This window comes from Dipodomys merriami, unplaced genomic scaffold, assembly GCF_024711535.1.
Source record: "Dipodomys merriami isolate MVZ:Mamm:240054 unplaced genomic scaffold, mDipMer1.0.p SCAF_7, whole genome shotgun sequence".
In the NCBI taxonomy this organism is placed as follows: Eukaryota; Metazoa; Chordata; class Mammalia; order Rodentia; family Heteromyidae; genus Dipodomys; species Dipodomys merriami.
Window position 1 is genome coordinate 35,303,815 of NW_027206290.1, and position 24,148 is coordinate 35,327,962.

General features: G+C 37.4%; 1 pseudogene; it reads right to left on the minus strand.

Moving 5' to 3' along the window:
* Nucleotides 1–265: 265 nt before the first annotated feature.
* Nucleotides 266–19,990, minus strand: LOC138817096 (guanylate-binding protein 7-like; annotated as a pseudogene).
* Nucleotides 19,991–24,148: the final 4,158 nt, after the last annotated feature.

Below are 24,148 nucleotides of genomic sequence, written 5' to 3' on the forward strand. Positions count from 1 at the left end.
AAATGAATCCTGTTTGATCATGGTGTATGATTCTTTTGATGAGTTGTTGAAGTCTATTAACCAAGATTTTGTTGAGAAGTTTTACGTCCATATTCATTAAAGAAATGGGTCTATAGTTCTCTTTCTTTGATGAGTCCCTGCCTGGATTTGGGATGAGGGTTATGCTAGTTTCATAAGAAGAGTGTGGTAGTGAATTTTTGCTTTCCATTTCATTAAAGAGATAGAAAAATATTGTTGTGAGTTCTGCTTTGAAAGCCATGTAGAATTAAGCTGTAAATCCATCTGGTCCTGGACTTTTGGCTAAGAGGCCTTTTATTGCTGCTTCTATTTCCATGCTTGATATGGGTCTTTTAAGTTGTTTTAAATTATCTTGGTATGGTTTGGGCATACCAATATTTGCTAGAAATTTGTACATAACTTTCAGGTTCTTAAATCTATTAGTGTAAAGTTTTGAGAATTATCCCCTTATTATATTTTGAATCTTGGCTGTTTCAGTAGTGATGTTTCCATTCTCATCATTGAGTTTGTATATTTGGGTGTGTTCTCCATTTTTGCTCATAAGATTTGCTAAGGGTCTGTCAATTTTATTAATATTTTTCAAAGAACCAACTCTTTGTTTTGTTAATTCTTGCTATAGTTTTTTTGAACTCTACTTATTTAATTCAGATTTAATTTTAATTATTTGTTTATATCTACTGAATTGGGGTTTAGCTTGTTGTTCTTTATCAAGGAGCTTTAGATGCCTATTAAATTGTTGGTTTCAGGTATTTCCAATTTCTTGATGTAGGAACTCAGAGCTATAAACTTGCCTCTGAGTACTGCCTTGGCTGTGTCTCAAAGGAGCTGGTAATTTGTGTGACCATTTTTGTTGAATATCATAAACATTCGAATTTCCTTTCTAATCTCTTCCATGACCCATTAATGGTTCAACAGTGTGTTGTTCAGCCTCCATGTGTTACAGGATTTTCTTTGGTGGCTTTTGGTGTTCAATTCTAATTTAACTCCCTTGTGGTCTGAGAGAATGCAGGGTATCATTTTGATGTTTCTGAATTTGGACAAATTTGCTTTGTGGCCTAGAATGTGGTCTATTTTGGAGAATATTCCATGTGCTGCTGAGAAGATGGTGTTATCTGATGCTGCTGGGTGAGATATTCGGTACATGCCCATTAAGTCTAGTTAATCTATGCAGATTTTAAGATCCGAGGTTTCTCTGTTCTGTTTTTTCCAGGTTGATCTATCTAGTGGGGATAGTGGTGTATTAAAGTCCCTCACAATTAATGTCTTTGGATCAAAGTGATATTTGAAGGAAAGTAGTGTTTCTTGGATAAATTTTGGTGCTCCGTTATTTGGTAAGTAGATGTTTCGAATCGTAATATCCTCTTGAAGGTGAGATCCCTTAATTGGGATGTAGTGACCTTCTTTATCAGTTCTCCTTGATTTTAATTTGAATTCTATTTTATCTAATATTAGGATTGCAATTCCCACCTGTTTATGAGGTCCATTTGCTTGATATAGTTTACTGCAGCCTTTCACTTTCAGAATAGTTTTATTTTTGTGGGCAAGGTGTGTCTCTTGAAGACAGCGGATAGAAGGATCTTGCTTTTGGACCCAACTGGACAACCTATGTCACTTAATTGGAGAGGTAAGACGATTAATATTAAGGTTTAGGACTGAGAGGTGTTTGTCTACCCTTTCGTTTGTATCCATATTTGGGGGAGGAAACTGTGCCTTGGGTGCTCTTGTTATTATTATGTATTTCTCTGTTTGTGGACTGGTTCATTGCCTATAATCAGTTCTTGTTGTTTTTCTATATGTTGAATGACTTTGAGGATTTTTTGGAGAGTTGGTTTGGTAGAGATATATTACTTCAGATTTTCCTTTCTGTGGAAGGTTTTCATTTGTCCTTCTTCTATGAATGAGAGCTTAGCTGGGTAGATTATTCTTGCTTGGTAGTTATTTGACTTTGGAGTGTGGCATACCTCTTTCCAGACCATCGTTGCTTTTATGGTGTCTGCTGAGAAGTCTGAGGGAATTCTGATTGGGTTACATTTATATGTGATTGTTCTTTACTCCCTGACAGCTTTAAGTATTCTTTCTTTAGTGGCTATTGAGCTGGTAAGGATTATAATGTGGCTGTGGGATGACCTGTTCTGGTCTTGTCTATTTGTGGTTCTAAAGGCTTCTTGTATCTGGGTGGGCCTGTCCTTTTGTATATTTGAGAAGTTCTCTACTAGAATTCTGTTGACTATATTTTCTAATCCATTGGCATTCCTCTCCAGGCCTTCTTGTATACCTATTATTCTCAAATTAGGATTTCTGAATGTATCCTGTATTCCTGCAGTGATCTGTAATGCTTCTTAGTTTTGTAATGAATAATTGTGTGCTCTTTTTCTATGTACTCTAAACTGTCTTCAGCCTCTGATATTCTTTCTTCAGCCTCCTCCATTCTACTTTGAAGGCTTTTTACTTCAGTGTCTAACACCTTTGCTGCTTGCTGGTCTTTCTTAATAGTGGCCTGCTCCTTATTAAGGTTTTCTTTTAAGTCTTGAATAGATTGCTTTACCTCCTGAAGTTGGTCCGCAGACCTTTATTTCCACTACTTAATCTGGATTCCTATCTTTTTATTAGCTTCTTTCTCCCTCTGCTGGAGTTCCTTTATCTTTTTATGTGTAGAGGCCATGAAGTCATCTATTAGCTTATGGTTGGCCTCATCACATTTTCTGATAACCCTATGCAGGTTTTCCAATTTTTCATTGAACAGGTTTACCAACCATGCTTTTAATCTATCTTGAGCATTATCCACTAGGTCATTCTAGGACTGCTCTGTAGCTTGTTTATGGGGAGATGGTGTTTGGATTTGTCGATTGACCATGTTGCTTGTGTTTTGGTGGTTAGCTCTACCCATTTGGAGACAAGAACTACACTGGTGCGACAGTAAAACAGTCTTTTTTTTTTTGGACCAGAGCCGACCTGGTGCTGTGTAGGTGTATAGATCTTAGGGTTTCAAAGTTATGTGTAGGTGGTTTCCTATTTAGCTCTCTTTTTCTTTGCTTAGAGAGGGATATTGTGGCTTTGGGGTCAAGATTATGTATAGTTGCAACTTTTGAGACAACCTGGGTTTGGCTGATAAGTAGTCTGCTCCTTAGAGTTAACAAGATGGGCCCCTTGTACTCAAAATATTCAAATGGAACCAATTTTGTTGTCAAATATAGAACCAACTGTAAGTTGAGTCTGATATAAACCATTAGGGATCAATGGGCTGGAGCAGATGGAGAAGTGAAGAGTTAAGATTAGAGAGATATGAATTCAAATTCAGAAGAGAACTTGAGTATAATGATAGTAGAGGGGTCAGAACAGATTAGGGGAGGGATATGTATAGTTAGTAGGAGAATATAGACCTTGTTACTAAGTATAAGAGGTGGAAATGAATTCGAAGAATTGTTATGTAGCTTAGAGATCCAGACCATGTTACCGAGTATAAGTGGTGGAAATGAATTCGAAGAAAGGTTATGTAGGGAGTAGATTAGAGATCCAGATGAAGGTAAGAAAAAGAAATTATATATAAGTGTATTTGGGAGACTTACTGAGATTAGAGAAAGATTATTCTGATATTATTGGAGAATCGCTGAATCTAAGTCAACTCCTATAATTATTGTTTACACACATAGAAGGAGACCTTAGTTTGTGTATAGAACTGGGAAGGGTAGCTCTGATGGTGTTGTAGTATAATGTGGAGAGAAAGGAGAAGAGGAGAGTGAGAACAAAAGAATGAAGGAAAAAATCCTTACAAATTAGGAGATTGAAAAGTGAAAGAAAAAAATAATAATGACAAATAGAAGCTTTAAGTGGAATAGCAAATCCTAAATCACAATACAATTAACACATAGAAATAAAAACAAACAACAAATGATCTGACCTAACAACAAACAAAACTGCCTGGGAAGGTGGCTCAGTGGTAGAGTGGTTGGCTCACATGCATGAGGCCCTGAGTTTGATACCTCAACACCACATAAGCAGAAAAAGCTGGAAATGGTGCTGTGGCTCAAGTGGTAGGGTACCAACCTTGAGCTGAAGTGCTGAGGTACAGTGCCCAGGCCAAGAGTTCAGCACCCACGACAGACCAAAAAAAAAAAAAAACTAACAAAACTAAACACAAACAAAAAAAATCTAAAGAATATATTTTTTGGGTTCTTTGAGGAAGCTTGTCTCCCCGTAGTCCTCAGAGCAGATTCCTGATAGAACCTTGTATACCTTGCTGTAGTCCACCTTCCTTGTGGCTTGGTTGGGAGCAGATGGCCTCTTGATGGGGGAGGCTCCCTGCTATCTACAGTCCCACTCTCAGGTCTGGTGGATGGGACTTTTGGGGGTTTCAGGTTTGTATGCTGCTATCACAGGCCTGCAGCTGTATTCCCAGGCTTTCCCTGGTAGCCACAGGAACCTTAGGAACAGAAGTTATGTCCATGTTCTGTTCTGGTATGTTCCCTCACTTTTGGAAGGGGGCTTGGGTCAGAGGGCTTTGGAATTCCACAGGGAATTGCCTTCCAGGGAGTGGACCCGGTTGGGTTACTCACAAGATCTGTAGCTGCTGGTGTGCTGGACACAAAGCCTGTGCTGTGGTGGGTTGGATGGAGTTGGCAGGTTCTCATTTAGAGGGTCTGGGTGTTGGCAGGTGCAGGTGGGGGGGTGGCTGTGCTGATGCTGAAGGGTCTCCTCTGTGGCGGAGTGGGGAGACTTGGCACTGGGAGGAGTGCATCGGGGTTCATGCAGCATGCTGGTGTGGACTCTGGGGGTAGGGGAGTTGGTGGCATGCTGGTCTGCAACAGAAGCAGCTGGAGGTGTCAGGTGGCATGCAGCCTTGGGTGTGGCTGCATGGGACTCCCAGGTGCATTTGCAGAGATGACAGTAGCAGTTTGGTGGTGCCTCAGCTGTGAGAGCCTGGGGTCTCTCTATGGTTGTCTCTTATGTCAAGTTCCTTTCTGGCTTTTCAGTGAGTACTTTGCTCGAAAAAGTTATCTAGAATAACTAGGGTATTTGTTCTGAATAGTATCTAGCCATTAAAAAATAATTAGTAATCAAGACCAAATACATGGCATTGGGAGGTGGCAGGAGAGATCATTTTTATAGTTCCAAGAAAGGATTAATGATACCATAGTTCAAGAATCACACATGCAGTTCAAGGTTTGAAGTAGGAGAACATAAAGAGGAACAGACTCTGGAAAAGACACAGTTTAGATATGAAAACTGGGCTATTTAAAGAACTCGATAGACTGTGTGAAAAATCCTAGAATCCAAAAATAACATATGTAACTGACACAAGTTTAGTTCATCAAAGTCCTCAGCAAAACAGCTGAGAGGGATCCAAAAACCTTTCAGTTGGACCTGAAGAGAATGTTTTCTTCTAATTCACTAACTTTATACAAATGTGGTAGGAATTTGAAAACCATTTGTAGTCATCATCCCAGGCTTTATAGAGAATACATATGGAAAGAAAGATGAGGATGAAGACCTGTGCTTCTTCGGTTGTTGTGATAGCCACACTCTTCCTGTTGAACTGACTGGTGTCATTTTCCACAACATTAAGTCCATCCTGTAAGCGGGATCATTTCAATCCCGCAAATGTTTGCTAACTTTTGTTTTCTGTTCTCATCTTTATTTCTTTTTGACTAAGTAGTAAGTGAGTATCATACTAAACATATACTAGTACTAACCGTACTAATACCAGACAGACAGGTATATCCAATTGTCTGCCAGAAAACGTATGCCTTTGTATATATATTGGCACAGGGGCAATCTACCACATAATTCTGAAATGGAGCACAGGCTTCTGCATTTAACCCTTTGATATACAAGTGTACATCACATTACCACTTTCACCGGCAATGAGAAAGTAATTCCTGTTCTCCCAAATCTTTGCTAAACCAGGGTCAAATCAAAACCAAAATTTGATATTCCTGATGGATCTATAGTGGGCACTGGCTTCTCAGAAATTTTTTTTGCACAACTCATTTGCAATGAAGCTTCAATTCCTTCTTACATATTTGCTCCATTATTTCAAGGTGGATGTTCTTTATAGCACTGACTTTTAAAATTACTATCCTTACTTTATTATCTAATGACATAACTCTGTAGATTTCTTTTTTGAAGCCTCTCCATTAGTGTGGTTATTTATACCACACACACACACACACACACACACACACACACACACACACACACACACACACACACACACACACGCACACACACACCAATAGAGAGATTTTTAAATTTGTTGTGGCCAAATGAAATTTGAAATTCATTGCATACATGATTCTACAATACCTATACACCTAGATTTTGTTTTTTACTCCTATGGAAATGTTCAGAGGCTGGTGCCACTATGCTATTTATGGGTTGGACTCTAGAACATGGTTGGAGCTCTTGCTCTCTAATTGATCCATCTTTTAATTTTCTAGAATTTCCTTGGTTGTTTCGTTCATACCTTTTCTTTTTATGATTATGTTTACGTAGTTGTACAAAGGATCAGTTTCTGAACAAAATATAATTTGATCAAAGTCACCCTCCTTTATCTTATCCTTTTCTTGTCCTCCTTTTTTTACCCCCTTCTCTCATTCTTTTTAGTTTTGTAGGTTATACATTACATTCTTGACTGCATTCTCCCTCTCTTCTCCTGTTGATTAATCTACCCCACGTCCCCTTCACCTCACCACTTTTGAGTACACAATTCTTGGGGTTTTATTTTGCTAAATTTTCAGTTTTGCCTATAGAGGGAATTTTAATATTTGTAATCTGACAAATAAATATTAAAATATACTTCCTGAAAATTTGTGTTACATATTTCTTTGAATCACAGTATATTGACATATTGACTTAGGAATCATCTACACTTTGATCCTATCAATCTAAAATTAATATTTTAGTAATAATTTAAAGAGTTTTTCTGATTTTTATTCTACAGGACTTCATGTACCTCTTTAGGAAATACTTTTTGCTTAAAAATTTTTATTATTGTTAATTTTGATATATTACATAGTCTAGTATTTTCTAACAGTATGTTTTCTACTCAGCTTATTAGTTACACTAATATGACTGATATTAAGTTCAGGTTTTGTACAGCAGGCCCTGATATATTCAAGTTACTTTTTTTTATTTCCATTGAGATAATTAGTAGTCTATATATTTTTGTTTTTAATATTTAAAAACTTAATTTTATTGTTGTTATTAAAGAGTTGTACAAATGTGTCAGAGTTCCATAACTCAGGTTATGGGTTCTTGGGTAATGTTCCCCCTTTCTTCATTTTGCCCTATTTGTTCCTCTGGTCCCTACCCAAAATTACATTGTTCATTTTTAATATAATGTATGTTAAATATAATGACAGTATTTGCTCATCATCCCTCCATTCCTGTGTCCCCTTGTTGTTTTGACCTTTTTAAATAAAGCACGAAATCAACTTAAAAATTAAGATTCAGAATTTCCACCCCATAGCTTCTCTTTCTTGGTTGTTTCAATCTCCTCTTTCATTTTATGTATTTCTGTACCAATAACATCATATTTATTTTTAAATCCTTCTTTAAGCATATCTTCTTGAATCTACAAAATGAAAAAGTAAACCTTGAAAATAAAACTTACTGAATATCAAGAGTTTTCCCTTAACAACCCTAGGAGCTAAGGATGTCTCTCTCTCTCTGTCTCTGTCTCTCTTTCCCCACACTCCAGGACCACAGTGTTCTTTGACACAATTTGTCTAATGTTTCCTCCTGATTCATGGGTAGTAAGAACATATGTGCTCCGAGCTCCCTGTGATTCTCTCAGGAAGGTGGGAGGAGCTGGCAAAGGCAGGCTCACAAGTATCCTAGTGATATATCCCAGGCCCCATCCAGACTCACCTTCAGCTTGTGTTCCAGCTTCTTTTCCTGATCTCTGATCAGATTCTCTCTTTCCCTTTCCATCTTCTCCTGTAGTAGGGCCATATTTTCCTTGTAGCTTTTCTCTTGGGCCTCCATCCTTTGCTGCTGCTCCTGCTGTTCCTGTCTTAGCATCTCCTTCTCCTTCTCAGCTGCTTCCTTTGCAGCCCGCTCAGCTATTCCACATTGGTTTTAGAGAAGAAAAACAACAAGAATCAAACATTAACCCTAACCTCCTGGGATCTGAACCCAAACTGTCTCTGAATTTTTCCAGCAATCAAACTCAGGCACATGTGAGAATGACATGGAAATGTGCTGCCACACTGACTATGATTAGACCTGACCTCTTGTTTTTCAGATTTAGCATCTTGTACATTCCAGTGTAGAACAGGAAGCTCCTTTCATAAAGATCTTCATGTCCATCAGTTAAGGTTTTCAGGAACCAACCCCCTCTTCTGAAAGCGTTACCTTCCCCAGTACCTGCTATGACCTTCACTCCAGCAGTGAGAGCTTTGTCTGAGTGTAGGATTGATTTTTCTATAGCATCCTGGGACTTCAGGAATGTCTGGAGAACTTCATTTGCCTAGGAGACCAATAAACAAGTGGAATATGTCAAACAACTAAAGTCTATTCTCTTGTTGCAGATATTATTTCCCTCTAAATCCTGTAAAGTTTCAATTGTTTTCAAGATTCCTCTGTGTCTGTTCCTTCTTGAACCATTATAGCAAAGCCAATTTCTCTTGTAGTGGTTAGAAACATTTTATAGCAGCCTCTGCCCTAGCTCTCCAGCCTTTTCTTCATTCATTGTGGGGCTTAAACTAATAGCGTGGCTGTAGTTCCTGATCTCTGTGCTCAAAACTAGCACTCTAGCATTTTGAACTACATTGCTACTTCTAATCTTCTGGCGGTTAATTGGAGATAACAGTACCAGGTATTTTCTTGGTGGCTATGAACTGCAATCCTCAAATCTCAGCCTGCTGAGATTGTGTGCGTGTGTGTGTGTGTGTGTGTGTATTTATTTATTTATTTACACTAGCTACAATTATAGGCATGAGCCACCAGCAACCAGATTCAAGCCTTTTTTTTTCTTTTGCAACAGAGAAATCTATTGCTATTCCAGGATATCAATGAGATTCATATGTACCTAAAGTGAATACTCTTTATCTGAGCACTGGTGCATCATGCCTTCAAATCATAACTATTCAGATACTAACATACAGGAGATCCTCATTTGAAACAAGCCCAGGCAGAAAAATCCTTGAGTTGCTATCTCCAAAATAACCAGCAGAGTCCAAACAAAAAACGTAGGTCCAATGATAGCACACTACCTGAGCAAGTAGGAATCCCTAGGTTCAAAATCCAGTACCACAAAAATAAACAATATATCCCTACATTCTATTCTTCTACCAATATACTTGCATTCTTTGATTTAAAATACAAGGAATCCTCTGATAATTCATCTTGACCTTCATTCTACTCTTGGAGTAATCTTTCCTGAGCTAACTCCAGAGTTCTGTAATGCTATCCTATGAACTGTCTAGCAGTTTTTCCAAGTACAGGCTCTAGGAATTTACAACTTATTAGCTTCCCTATGCCTCATATTTCTCAACTACAAAACTTGGATAACATTAGTAGTAATTTATAGGATATTTCTGAAATTTTATTTATACGTGTCCCCGTAGTCTGAAATTACAGGTTACTGAGTATTTATGATACAAATTAGTGTGTCGAATTTGAGACCTAGTTGTGCATACTTCTAATCATAGCATTGAGGAGGCTGAAGTGGAAATGATATGAGTTGGAACCAGCCTTAAGCTACATGAAACACCTTGAGTTAAATCAAACAAAAAGAAAAAAACCCAAAATGAAACATAAAATATGATTTTGAATATGTGTAAACATTATTAACACATTATTAACATTATTAATATTGTTACCATATTAATCCCACCATTATTTTGTACTTGGTGTTCATGCCAGCATGACATACCTTATCTTGTAAAATTCAATTTACTATTTGTATCTGAGGCAAGACTATCAGTTTTTTGTGAATAGAACAAAGGGTATCTTTAATTTTCAAATCTCATCAACTTAATTAAGAATTAACTGCATGGTTTCATCTAGGAAAAAATTCCTACTCTATCTGGCAGTTTCTGGAATTAACTGGAAAAATAATTAATTGTGGATATAGAAGGAAAAATGCAGATATTCTTCTCACAAATGATTCTGTGTTCTTTAATACTGAGATTGCCATGCAGGTGCCGATGGCTCACGCCTGTAATCCTAGGTACTCAGGAGGCTGAAATCTGAGGATCATGGTTCAAAGCCTGCCAGGACAGGAAACTCCATGAGACCCTTATCTCCACTAGAAAAACATCCACTAGAAAACTAGAAGTGGCGCTGTGGCTCAAGCGGTAGAGCACTTGCCTTGAGCTGAAGAGGGCAGGGACAGAGACCAAACCCAGAGTTCAAGCCCCACAACTAACAAAATATAAATAAATAAAGAAACAAATACATAAATGAGATTCTCTGACTAACTGCAATTCATCCCCTTATTCCTCACCTTTACCCCTTTCCTGGGCACTAGCTTATAGTCCTGTTCAACCTTCTTCTTGGCTTCCAAGTAGTAATTATGCCCTCCAGGTGTAGAGAAAGTGCCATTGGAAATTCTTTCCATTAAAGAATGGGAAATTTTCTTCAGCTCCTTCTGGCAGTATTTGCCAGACGCAGTTTCATTCTGCAGGATGAAATCTCCCTTCTTTCTCTCTATGGTGTTCTGTTAAGACGATAGGAAGACAGTACAATAAAGGCATTAGAAAGAAATTCTATGGTGATCTTCATGGAAGAAGTAAGGTGAAGGCCTCGGAGCACATAGGGACAAGGGAAGGAGCCATTACCACTTCTGAAAACTGAGTAATATTGGTAAGTCCCTGCACATTCTAAGAGCCAGGCTCATTCTCTGTAAAATGATGGGATTCAATAACAGGCCCGAAACAATTCTTTCAACAGCCCAGTGATGAACAACAATAAAGCCATAAAAGAAGCTATAGCAAGTGAATGTGTCTAAAAGGAGAGTAAACTCAGGATGTGTGTTGCAAGAATGAAAAAGAATGCATTAAAAAAAGTTTGCAATATTTCTGAAGTTTCTCATATGCTCATGGTTTTGGAACCATTTGTTAATTCTTGCAATGCACACATAAGAGTGTGAAGTGCTTTTATCCTGACAGCAACTTGATTGCAGAGTCTGAAGTTGTGACCTAATTTGGGTGCCCTGAACAGAGCACTTGTTGGCTTATCCAACATCCACACACTATACTATTGATAAACAGGACTGTATGGCATATATACAGATATATATATATATATATATATATATATATATATATATATATATATATATACTGTATGTTATAAGCATAAGATTGCATATGACATACAGAACCATATGTCATATGTATACAATGGTATGGAATAAATATATAAATGCACATTTTTAAATACTGTTCCTGGGGCTTGAACTCAGGGCCTGGGTTCTGTTCCTGAGCTTTTTGCTCAAGGCTAGTACCATTTGAGTCACTTCTGGACTTTGGTTGTTTAATTGAAGATAAGAGTATCATGGGCTTTCCTACCCAGATATCTCAGATCTCAGTCATCTGAGTAGGTAGGATTACTGCATGAATCCCTGGTGCCTGGGTTTTTTGCTTGCCAACCTTATTATAATTTATTATACAACAATAAAAGATAAATGTCTGGTACCCATCAGCCTGTAGGAATCCTCACACTCATAAAATTCCAGGCTCCTAAATGTACAGATAGGAAATGATCCATAGGATTAAAAGGATGAGCATAAGCATTGTCTTAAAAGGGGAAGACATCATGAAAGACAGACCAAGAGCAGACATGGTACCATTAGATCTTTTTGAAACTCCCACTTGTCATCTTTGAATGATAACTCCATGAAGACTACGATGGCTTCTCTCTCACAGGCTGCATGCACATCCAACAGCTCCTGGAGGTCCTCAGTGGGGAGCCTCAATTGCTGAGCCATGTGCTGGCTGTAGTGGTTGGCTGCCTTCTGCACAGCTGCTGAGTTCTCACGCTGGGCCAGGGTAGTCACAGCATTCTCTAAACATGGCACTGCTCCACCGTTGATAGCACTGACATAAGTCTCCACCAGAGTTCCAGTCCTGGATGAGCAATAATTTAAGGATAACCGTTAAGCTACACTTCTATTTTATTCTAAAATTAGCATTCTGAAAAACATTAAGACTTTAAACAACTTTCACACTTTTTTTGGTGATATCATGGCTTCAACACAGGGCTTCAAGCTCACTAAGCAAGTGCTATATGAATAGAACCACACCACCAACACTTTTTGCTTTTTTCCCAGTCCTGTGTCTTGAACTCGGGGCCTGAGCACTATCCCTGAGCTTCTTTTGCTCAAGGCTAGCACTCTACCTCTTGAGCCACAGAGCTACTTCTGCCTTTTTCTGTTTATGTTGTACTGAGGAATCAAACCCAGGGCTTCATGAATGCTAGGCAAGCACTCTGCCACTACAACACATTCCTAGCCCCACTTTTGCTTCTGATATTATTTTAAGGATAGCATCCTTTGTATGTACCTGTGCTATCATGAATTGTGAGCCTCCTTTTTATGCTTTCTGCATATCTGTGTTAACAGACACAAGCCACCATGCCTAGTTACTGATTGAGGTAGCTTCTTGCTAATTTTTTGCCCTAGATAACCTTAATTTATTATCTTCCCAATCACTGACTCCTGAGTAGAGGATATGAAATTCCTTTATCCAATTTGACAAAGTATATTTCTTCTGGCAGCACTGCTTTTTCCTAATCATTTTTTTCTTCCAGGCTCTTAATTCACACATTGTAATTTAAATCACTAATAACCACCAATATGATCAATGTATACTATCTAGAGAATTCCATATAAAGTTAAAAAAGATCAGATTACACAGGCCAAATGAATGAAGTTTACAAATGGAATAAATTGTCTAACTTTTGGGACCCAATTCTAAATAGGAATGAAAATCTGGTGCATGTTAATTTAAGAAGAACATTGTGACAGAACTTAACATTATGTGTGCATGTTGTCCACATCCTGAAAACACTCCTGTAGCTAGAATTAAACTGAATTTTGATTTTAAACTCCCAATGAACCTTTAGGAACTTGGCATCTTATATGCTTCATAACTAGTTTAAATTCACAGAATATTTTTCTATCCATACAGAACACTTTCCCAAGTGACTTAATTTAAAACACAGGAATTAACCTTTAGCATCAGTTGGCTCTTATATGATCAGTGGAATCGTTTCTTAAGATATAGTCTCTCTCAATAAAGCTCCATGAAGACAAAAAATAATTAGGAAAGATGAAATTATATGAAGCATGAACTACTATTTTTCTATATGCTTAACAAATGCAAAAATGTAATCAAAGCATTACTTAAGGGAATTAAGAAGAGAGGTAGATCCAGGAGCAAAGAAGACTCACATTTCCCAGTGACAATAATTCCCTCTCTCAGGTTCTTGGGTTTTGCATTGGCAAAGATGTAGGAGCAAAAGTTTTTGGATTGCACTTGGAAATTGCAATCCAGCTGGTCTTCTGGCACGTCTTCAATATGAATTAAAAGGAAGTGGCGCTGTAGCTCAAGTGGTAGAGCGCTCGCCTTGAGCTGAAGAGCTGAGGGACAGCGCCCAGGCCCAGAGTTCAAGCCCCAGGACCAACCAAAAAAAAACAAAAAAAACAAAAAAAATATGAATTAAGAGTTCCTTTTCTTTTGTAGGTCGATCAAAGACAAAACATTTGCGTTTTGGAAAGAAATGCCTAATGCACTCCTTAGGCAAGTTGGCATTTCAAATTTTCTGATTCTTGCCTACAAAAAATAAAAGGAATACAGTGAAAGCAGGAGTTATACCATGGGGGAGGGACATACAAAGCAACAAAGAAATCATCTTATAAATATGTTAGAAACAATCACAAGAAAGAAAAAAAATTGAATCCTTATCTTGGGGTTCATTTCACCTAACATCAACTTGTCTGACACTTTCTGCTTGTCTCAGTCATAAACTAGTTATTGGGGGTGGTGTGGGCTTGTGTGGATAAGGGAAAGGGGAAGGGAAGGGAAGGTGAAACAAAGGAGGAGGCAACAATGCTTGATAAGAAATGTACTCATTACCTTGCTCATGTAATTGTAACCCCTCCGTATTTTCACAATAAATTTTAACAATAAAAAATAAAATAATAGGAAAGGAAAAAAGAGATAATGGATATAACAAACTGTCAATGAAAAATGCAGTTATATATGAATAATATAGAGTAGCGAGCCCTAATTTTAACAGTTATAAATGAAAGTTGATCTCTAAGAAAAATTAAGATACTTGTCTATAGACAACACACAAATTCAGTAACACATTTTCAACATTTACAGTAAAAAAATTAAAGGAGAAAAATTGATTATTGGAAGGACAGCCATCAGGCAAGTGGCTGAGTATTTTCATTGCCAGAGATTTTTTAAATCACTGTCTTAAAATCTCCTTAAAATGATACTTCATTGCCAACCAACCTTGTGCACAGAGGCAAAAGGCAACAAGTAATTGAAGATCAGACATCTATCTGTCCACAAAAGGAGGAAATTGATTAGTATCCCTAGTTCTGGCAAAATTCTCCTGAGTTAAGAGTTTAACTAGTGAGTAGTGAAGCAAAATGGTTAGAAGCAGTTTTCTGATTCTATTCTATCTTTGTCAGAAATGAAATCTAAGACATAAAATAAAATTATACCAGCAAAGGGTAAGATGCTACTGGAAAAAATGCTAGAAAGAAGATGGATAATATTCAAGTCAAAGAAAATGCATAATATTCAAGTCAGAACAGAAAAGCTGTTAGAAATATACAAATACTTATATCTGTATATATGTATACACACTCACAAGTATAAGTACATACCACAAATTGCTTAAAGACTACTCTCACTGAAAATTTTGAAGAGTAAAATTAACTTAGACGTATTATGGATATCTCTTCATTCTTTAAATTAATCTATGAAGCTTTACAGTGGCAATGTGAACAACTAGAGCATTGATCAATAAGCATTTTGTTTTTTCCCATCCCCTCCCCAACTTAGAGAAGTGTACATACATACAAGATGCAGAGCACGGATATCAAATACAGTGAGAACAGCCGTATACTTTGGGGCAGGAACATGCAAAAAAAAATCACATTATCACTATGTTAGAAACAATAGCAAGAAAATAAAAACCGCGTTGTACAAGACACTATGTTGAAAAACAAACTTCACAATTTAGGAGGAGTGAGGGAGTGGGGAGGTAGATGAGTGTTGTTGTGGAGATGGGAGGGAAGGGATTGTAGGGGGAAAAAAAGGAGGAGGCAACAATGCTTGATAAGAAATGTACTCATTACATTACTCATGTAACTGTACTATACAACATTTGTACAATAAAAAATGTATAAAAATAAAAAAGAATTGATCAATACATGTTGGAAGACTGAATAAAATAATATCTAAAAATATTGATAATTTTTTCAAGTGCCCCAAACAGTCTACTTTGATAATATGTACATTTAACAACTGTGAAATATATAATTCATTAAGTATAAGGGTGACAAATGAAGAGACTGATATTATAGGGAACATAACTAAAAGATTGACAGCCTTATTCAAAAGAAATATCAGGGATTATTCTTAAGAATTCACTGCACAGTATTCTTCCATTGAGGAACATCAATGAGCCAGATATTAGTAAAATACAATGTGGTAAACAATTTGATTTAAAATTGATCCATTTTATCACATGTAATTCTATACTAACCAAATTTAAATTTTGTCACATGAAGCACTTACTTTAAAAACTTACTAGGATGTAGAGGTGTGGCTTAAGTGGTAGAGCACTCCCCTAGAGCTGAAGAGCTCAGGGACAGTGCCCAGGCCGAGTTCAAGCCCCATGACCAACAAAAAAAACAAACAAAAAAAACAAAATTAATAAATGGACCTTTCAACATTATAGGATGGATTATAATAGGGATAATTTTTCATGATGTTAATGGGCCTTAAATAATTTGATCCAGTATTTGTGCCCATTCTAGTGATTTTATATTCCACTTGAAAATTTTCAAGCGAAAATGCAGAACAAGCATAGAAGTGTATGTGGACTTACTAATTGTTCAGATGAGAAACCAAAACATTTTCTAAAACATATTTGGTTAATATTGTATTTGTATATGGTTCCGTTGATGAACTATTTCACTACAACATGTTATTTTAAATGTTCAGGTACAACAGATTAGAAAGAATTGTTGGTTTTTATTTTGAAACTTCAAGTTCTATGACATCATTTATGAGAACTGATAGAAATCTGTAAAATATTGGCTTACTTGTAGTATTTCATAAAATGGTCTATTGAAGTATATTTAACTTTTATAGATAAGAGAATTGTGTCATAAATGATACTAGAGGACTACAAAGTGGAAATGGACATTACATTTTATAAAATGCAATTTTTAAGAGTAAAAAATGTAATTTTAAAAATAAAGTCGTATTTTTTTAAAACGAATCAGTTGCCTTTCAAAAATTAGTGTATCATATTGTAGCACAATCCAATCTCAAATAAGCATGCACATCCAATGCGGATTAAAAAGGCTTAGTATATACCATAACCCTACTAACGCTTCCCCTTCCCGAGCCTCCCTCTGGTACCTGGAATAAGCTTTAAGGCATTCTCTAGATATTCATCCTCTGTGATGGGCTGGTCATCTAACTTCAGCTCCAGAATGAAATCCCGAACAACCCAAACAAAGTCTGGAAAAAAACTAACAAATTCATCGGAGTCATCCATTTCATCAGACTTCTTAGTGGACTTTGCCTTGATTAGCTCTGTTAGTTCAGTTACATAGCTGGGATCTTAGCTAAGGACTGAAAAGCACCATACATCATAAACAAGTTTCAGATCTCACCTACAAACCCATTGATAACATTCCATTTTGTGTATTGTACCCTTTCTCAACCAGGAAAACTGAGTCACTTGTAGAAACAGGGTTAGTCGTCATTTTCCTAAACTCAATACATCGTGAATATTCTTTTCCAGGAAGGATACTGCAGCTGCTCCAGGGCTTGATGGTTGATAATTCCCATGCTGTTGTAGACAAAGGTGCTGCTGAGTAGAACGGACAAGGCAAAGATCCACCAGTCATTCTTTGGATCACCCTAGAAAGCACATGAGAGCAAGGGACAGAGAAGTCTACTTGTTTCATTCTTTCATTTATTGTTCATTTAGGACTACAGTTCAAATAGAGAATACAAAGAAGAAAAGTTTATGAAAATATCCTTAGTTAATACTTGTTTTTCATTAACAGTGACCTTCCTCAGGCCTTGGTTTCCTTAGAGTGAATGATATTGTCAATGTGCATAAACTATTCTCTACAGCAACTATATTTGATCATATATATTGTATATAAACAAATGCAACATATATGCACCTCTATGCATATATGTATCCCAGATGATCATCTCTGACAATAATTCACGAAAATTTTATTGTGTGAGAAAAAATTGACCATTTTAGTAAATAGGAAAAAATGCTTTGCAGCTTCACACATGTGAATGTCTCACTGGAATAATAGCTGTTGTTTCAAAGTGCTTCATTTATTTTAAAAGCTGATAGAATGTGTAAGTAGAGATTAAAAGATCACACACATTGTAAAACCAATAGTAGACAAATGAGAAATATTATAAAGTGTAAGTCATATATATGTATCACATACTCATATCATTTGGCTGAAGCAGTGAGCATGTGTAAAGGGCTGAAAGATAAAGCAGAAACAAGATTAAGGATGAGATGGATCATGAAGTATAGAAAAATAGAACTATGTACTACTCAACTCCCACCAAATTACAAAGGAAGTAAGTAACTCTAGACAAAAGCAATTTGTACTATGGTATTAGATTCAAAGTCCTCTTGGCCTCATAAGTGAGTGCTGAGAGTCCATACCCCTAGGAAATAGCCTCTGCCCTATATAGTTCGGTTTAATGGCCACTTCTGGACATTTATAGCACCTGTACTGGTTATACAAAACGTGTGTTGGCTCCTGAGCTAGGTCCTTACCTTTCACTGATGGATCTACAGAATATAGGATAGGAACTTAGAATTGATATCATTAGTGAATATTTACTACTTTGTATAATACTCTCAGCTGCAGAGAAAATTTCACCATAACATGACAACAAACTGAAAGAACTCTCAATATCCAAAGATGGAACAAAGCAAAAACAAGGTATAAGGGAACAGATCCAGCTCAGTGGTAAGCATATAACTAGTATGTATGCAAGGCTCTTCTTTGTTCATTCCCCAATACCTTCCAGAAAAGCATAAATCAAAGCATAAATAGACTTTCGTCTATGCTGATATGAATGATTGAGTAAATGAGCAGCTGACAGAGCAGAGGAAAATCCTTCCTTACGAGAGATCTCTGATAGCACCTGTACATGCTCCCTGGGTCTGAGGCAGAATTTAATGTCACTACCATCTCACATTAAGATGTCTATACTAGATTAAGGTTGTAGCACATTGGTAGAACACTGTCTAGGATGTACAAAAGCCTGATTTAGATGACTAGGACTAATAAAAGAACAAAGAATGGGTAGACTTAGTGACACACTTCCAAAAAACAGAGTCAGAAAAAGGGGAATGTTTTTAAAAAGAATAATAATATATCAAAATATTAGAGTTTATCAGAGTAATGCAAAAAGACAATTTAGCCTTAATTCATAACTGGATTTGTAGTTGTAGGAATTGAATTAACCAATAGAAATTGAATTAAGGTGACATATGGTAAGTTCAGAAATACAACCAAAAGAATTCTCCATGATTTTGATTTACCTTCTCCACATCACCCAGACCCTCAGTGTCCAGAAGGACCAAGGTGAAATTTGTTTTCCTTGGGTGAGTCACACACCACATGCAGATACCTTTTGTTTGAGACCTCACTGTACTGCCCAGCTGGAAACCTGCAACCAAAGAGAAAAATATTAATATAGGTGTGTTTTAAGTTCTGAGAATATAATACTGTGAGAGTCTGTCCTTTAAAATAAATGAACTAGAAGAGAAGATATAAAATATAATGAAGGGAAACTTCATAGGCAAAGGATTGATAGAACTAGCGACGGATTTTTGGAAATCAAGAAGGAGCAAATAAAATGACCTTATTTAAGGAAATCACTCACACTGATCAAGATGCACTGCAATCATAAACTGGTCTGTTGAATGATAATGCCTTTTTGTAATGACTTGAAGATAATAAAATTTAAAAATTAATAAAAATATCACAAAAATCACCCGGCATTTAACAAAATGAGAAATACACATGACAGTATGGGACACAATTTTTCTACATTATTTATATGGTTTATAGGCCTTATAAAATTAGCAAAAATTATAAAGCATCATTTTTTGCTAGAAAATGCAATTCTTACTACTTTCCTTATATCTCACAACCTTCATTTATTTCACTTTTATAAACAAAGGATACTGAGTGACATCTGCATTGATTCTAAAGTCTTAACGAAATTATGTCAGTGGGAAGAAGGAAATAATCAAAGGAACTGAGTAGGTAAGGTTGGATTGCACCAGAATACTATTCTTGTAGGTCATTCAATGGAATAAGGAAAATTCCTGTTTTTTATAGGAGTAGGGTGATTTCTTATGATATAAATTTAAAATGATAAGCTTTCATGTCAATCTTAATAAATATTGCAAGTTTTTCCCTTAGCAGGAGTCAGATTCTTCTTGATGGTACAACAAGCATGATTACCTTGCATTATCAAGGATCCCAGCAAATGGCTCCTGTCCTAAGAGAGCACTCACCTTGGTTGTTTCCTGCCAGGCGTTTCATCAGGTAGGATTTTCCTGTACGATACATTCCTACAATGGCCACCACCACCACAGGCTGTGTAATCGCTTCAAGAACCTTAACTGCCTTGGGGTTCACCATCAGCTGCCCTTTCTCATTTTCCACTAGACAAATGGGGGCCATCACAGTGGATCCTGATGCCATGTTAACGTTCACCCCCTCACTAAAAAAAAAGAAGTAGAAGAAAGAATAAAAGATTAATAGAATACAGATCTAGTGGCAACCCCAGGAGCAAGTAAAATCTCACTTGTAGAATGTGTGTTAAGTTTCTTTTACAAAATTAATTTATTTTAATACTTTTTATTATCTTTCAATTGCTATACAGAGGGGTTTCAATTCAACATGTCAGTTGTGAGGACAATGCATCTTGATCAACATCACCCTTCCTTCATTCTTCTCCATGTCTCCTAGCATCCCTCATCCCCTCAATTTTGAACATAACAACTCCTGGCCAAAACAGCTCATTGTCAGAGGTACCATCTTATCAGTAAGGGAAAGACTAGGCTATCTTTTTTTCAAGGACATCTCTTAGATGATTCATTATTGCATAATAACTCTGCTCACACTCTGCTTGATAAAATTGTCTCTCCACTCACAAAGAAGGCTAAAACATTTAGTCTTTATAGTAGCCTGTTATTTGTCTAGATGAATACAAGTGTTTTATTACAGTGGAAAAAAGAACAGAAATTGGAAGATGAAAGGTGTTCTCAGAGTAACCCTGAGGATCTCAAAAATCTTATACTATGCTGGTATAAATAGAGAGCATACCACTATGGCAGCATAAAAATGGAAATAACATGATAGTTACAAGAACAAGATACTGGTAAAATAAAACAAGAATGAACTAAGACAGAATATAACATGAGTCAAGATAATTCTAAGAAACTGATGCTCATTCTAATAAAATGATGCAAATTTGAGTACCAGTATTTCAGACAGTTTAGCATTTTATGCAGTGTATCACACACATTACTACCTCTTCTCATTATAAATTCTACAGTTGGTTGTGAAGCATTTAAATGCTACATAATATTTGTGGGATATGTCAACTCATGCCTATTATATAAACTTCAGTATGTACCAGGGTGAGAAGAGTGAAATTCTAAATGAGTAAGGTACTGGCTTTGGGTAGATTCAGTTCCATGGCTCCAGGCCAAGAGTCAGTTTGAATATGAAGGAGACAAGGATCCATGGGAATAAGGAAAGAGGCTTCCTGTGAGGAGGAAGAGTAGGCAGGAGAGAAGCAGTGGAAAGATGCTGCAAGCAGGACCCATGGAGGATGAATGGGGAAACAGGAATCCAGAGCCAACGGAGATGTCACAGCAAAGATTCAGAAGACAGTCTTCCAGGGGTCAGAACCCAGGGTTCCCATCATTTACTCACTATCAGACCTGGAAGGAGACCCTGCCTCTGTACACCTTCATTATCTTGTCAACAGTATAAATAAAACTAGTCCTGCCTGATTCACTATGGTACAGGTTAAGGAAATCAATATTTAAAAAATTTTGCAGTGGGATGGTTCTGTTCCCTTCAGAGAACAAATGAGACAGTGAGTTAATAAGTGTCACTATGTCCTGAAAATTATAAACTACCAAGGAAACTAGGCTAAAGAAGAACATTTCTGTTAAAAAGAAAGAAAGAAAGAAACCAAAAACCTGCCTTCCAACTAGCTTCTTCATAGAGTTACTCTGTAAAACTTCCTTTCTTCTGTAGCTGTTAGAGAACACAAAAAAATTGGGTCAACCATGACCTTTCAACTACTGTGCTAGACACAAGAGAAACTCAAGATTGCTTTTCTTCAGATTTGACTTTTAAGAAAGCACTGGGAAGCTGGGCGCTGGTGGCTGGCTAATGCCTATAATTCTAGCTACTCAGGAGGCTGGGATCTGAGGATCGTGGTTCAAGCCTGGGCAGGCAAGTCTGTGAGACTCTTACTTCCAATTAACCCCCAGAAAATTGGAAGTGTTTCTATGGCTCAGAATGCGAATTAGCCTTGAGTGAAAGAGCTCAGACAGGCCCTGAGTTCAATCCCCATGACAATAATAATAATAATAATAAAGGAGTGGGAAAAGGAAGATAAAATTGTAAATTTTTGTTCCTTTCCTGGTATTCACCTTTTTTCTTGCCTTTCTTCCTTTATTCTTTCTTTCCATTCTTCCTTACTTCTTTCTTTTCCTCTTTTTTCTTTCTTTCCTTCTTTCTGCTTTCTTTTGTTCTTTCTTCCTTGCTTTCTTTCCTCTTCCCTTTCATTTTCTCTCTTCTCCTTCCCCTCTTTCATTTACTTTCTCTCTTCTCTCCACCCTTCCTATCTTTTTTCTATTCCGTCTCTCTCTTTCTTCTTGTTTTTCTCCCCATGCTCTTCTTCTTCCTCTGTCTTTTCCTTATCTTTTCCCTGACTTCCTTTCTCTCCCTCATCCCTTTTTCATCGATCTCTCTATCACTTCCCTTTTCTCCTTATCTCTGCCTGTCCTTCCCCTCCTCACCTCCCCTACTCTTTCTCCCCCTCTTTTTTTTCCTTCTTTCTTCTTCTCCTCCATGTCCAATTGCAGGGCAGGACTAAGATGGTGAACATAGACGCTTTCAAATACAAATTAAACAGGAGAAGAAGGTCATATACTGGATTAGTGGTTTCCAAAAGCTGCTGCCTGAGTTAGACCAAGATACAATTAAATTAAAACTATCCCAAACTGAATTTCTCTATATGACACAAGCACACTGAGGTCCTTCTTGGAACACGTACACATTTTAAAAAAATTATCTTTAAGAAGTTTCTCAAAGGAGTTTCAATTTCACATGTCAATTTGTGAGTACAATCATCTTGATGGAAGACACCCCTTTCATGCTTCTCCTCAACCCGTCCATCTCCTCAGTTTACATGGTTCCATTTTCAGCTATGAATACTGAATATTATGACTGCATTTGCCCACCCTCCTCTCTCCGCCCACCCCGCCCCCATCATCTTGACCTCATGTTCAGATGTTCAGCTTCAACACAGTAAATTGTTTAAGGGAATTAAACAGTTCAGAATAGATCCCAGGCTGAGACCTTACTATTCTTTGTAACATTTGACCTTTCTTTGTTTGTAACATTAGAGAAAGGTAGAAATAAAGAAATGAGGAAAGAAAGTAGTCAAAGCGGCTCAGCTGTCGGGAATCCATGAACTAGTGCACATGGACAGTATGATGATGGGCAAACCGTGCACTGAGGTTTCAAATGAACTAGTGAAGACTACTGTTGCTATCAGCTTTTAAAATTCCAGGCTGCTACCGTCGGGGAAACATCTGAGAACTGATGGTAGTGGTGAAGTTGGGGCAAGAGAGACTGGAAGGAGCGACCCTCCAGCAGTGACTCTGCTGGGGTTTGGGGCTAGGGTTTGGTCCCTCAGTGCCAGGAGGGAATTAAGGTCCCTTGAGTCACAGGAGGGTAGGTGTCCCATGCAGGGCTCTCTTCTGCAGCTCCTGCTGGACAGCTGAGGAAGAGCAGCTCTTCCTTTGTATGCTTTGGTAGAGTTCACCACCCCATGGCTGCCTGGGGACTGAAGGAGCCTTAGGAGCTGAACTATCAGAAGCACTCTGGAGTGTCACACACCAGGGAGCTTCCCATGTCCTCCCACTCCACTGCTGCCTTAACTTATGACCTCTCCCCAACCTCCGACCCCGACCCCCAGCTAGCAAAATTGCTATGGACCTAGCTCGCTGTTGCTGATCCTCAAGGAAATAGCACACCAAAGACCATGTTTCTACACAGAACTCTCCTCTCTGTGGGCTCTGTAATCAGGAGATAAGTACTCAGCTGCCTTGGCTCTGAGTTCTTCTGTCTGGCTAGACAGGAAAGCACTGCTCTTAAAGCTGAGCATCAAATCGCATAAGGCAGCCTGCCAAGTAAGTGTTGTGCAAGAGGAACAGTGAAAATGAAACTGCATTCATGTGTTGCTCAGGTAATCGGAGAGCATTAGCAGAGTTTCTAGTTAGTCAGAGGATCAACTTTTTAAGCAAAGGGAGGAAAGTTCCGGTGTTCTGCATCAGCTTCTCAAACTGAAAACCAAACAAACAATGAAAACAAAACAGAATAGTCAAAGATCACTGGTATTTATTCAGAAATAGCAGGCTATCATAATAGAAATATGCCTGCTATGTAAAGCACAGGAGTAGTAAAAGAACTCCAGGGTCAATGAGATTTGGTTTTAAGCCAACAAACAAAAAGCTTTCTTTTATCCACATAAAATGGCATAAAAGTTGCTGTATAATTTGAGTAACATGTAATGTTTGTTATTGGTTTAGACTCCAATTGAAATTGAAAGGC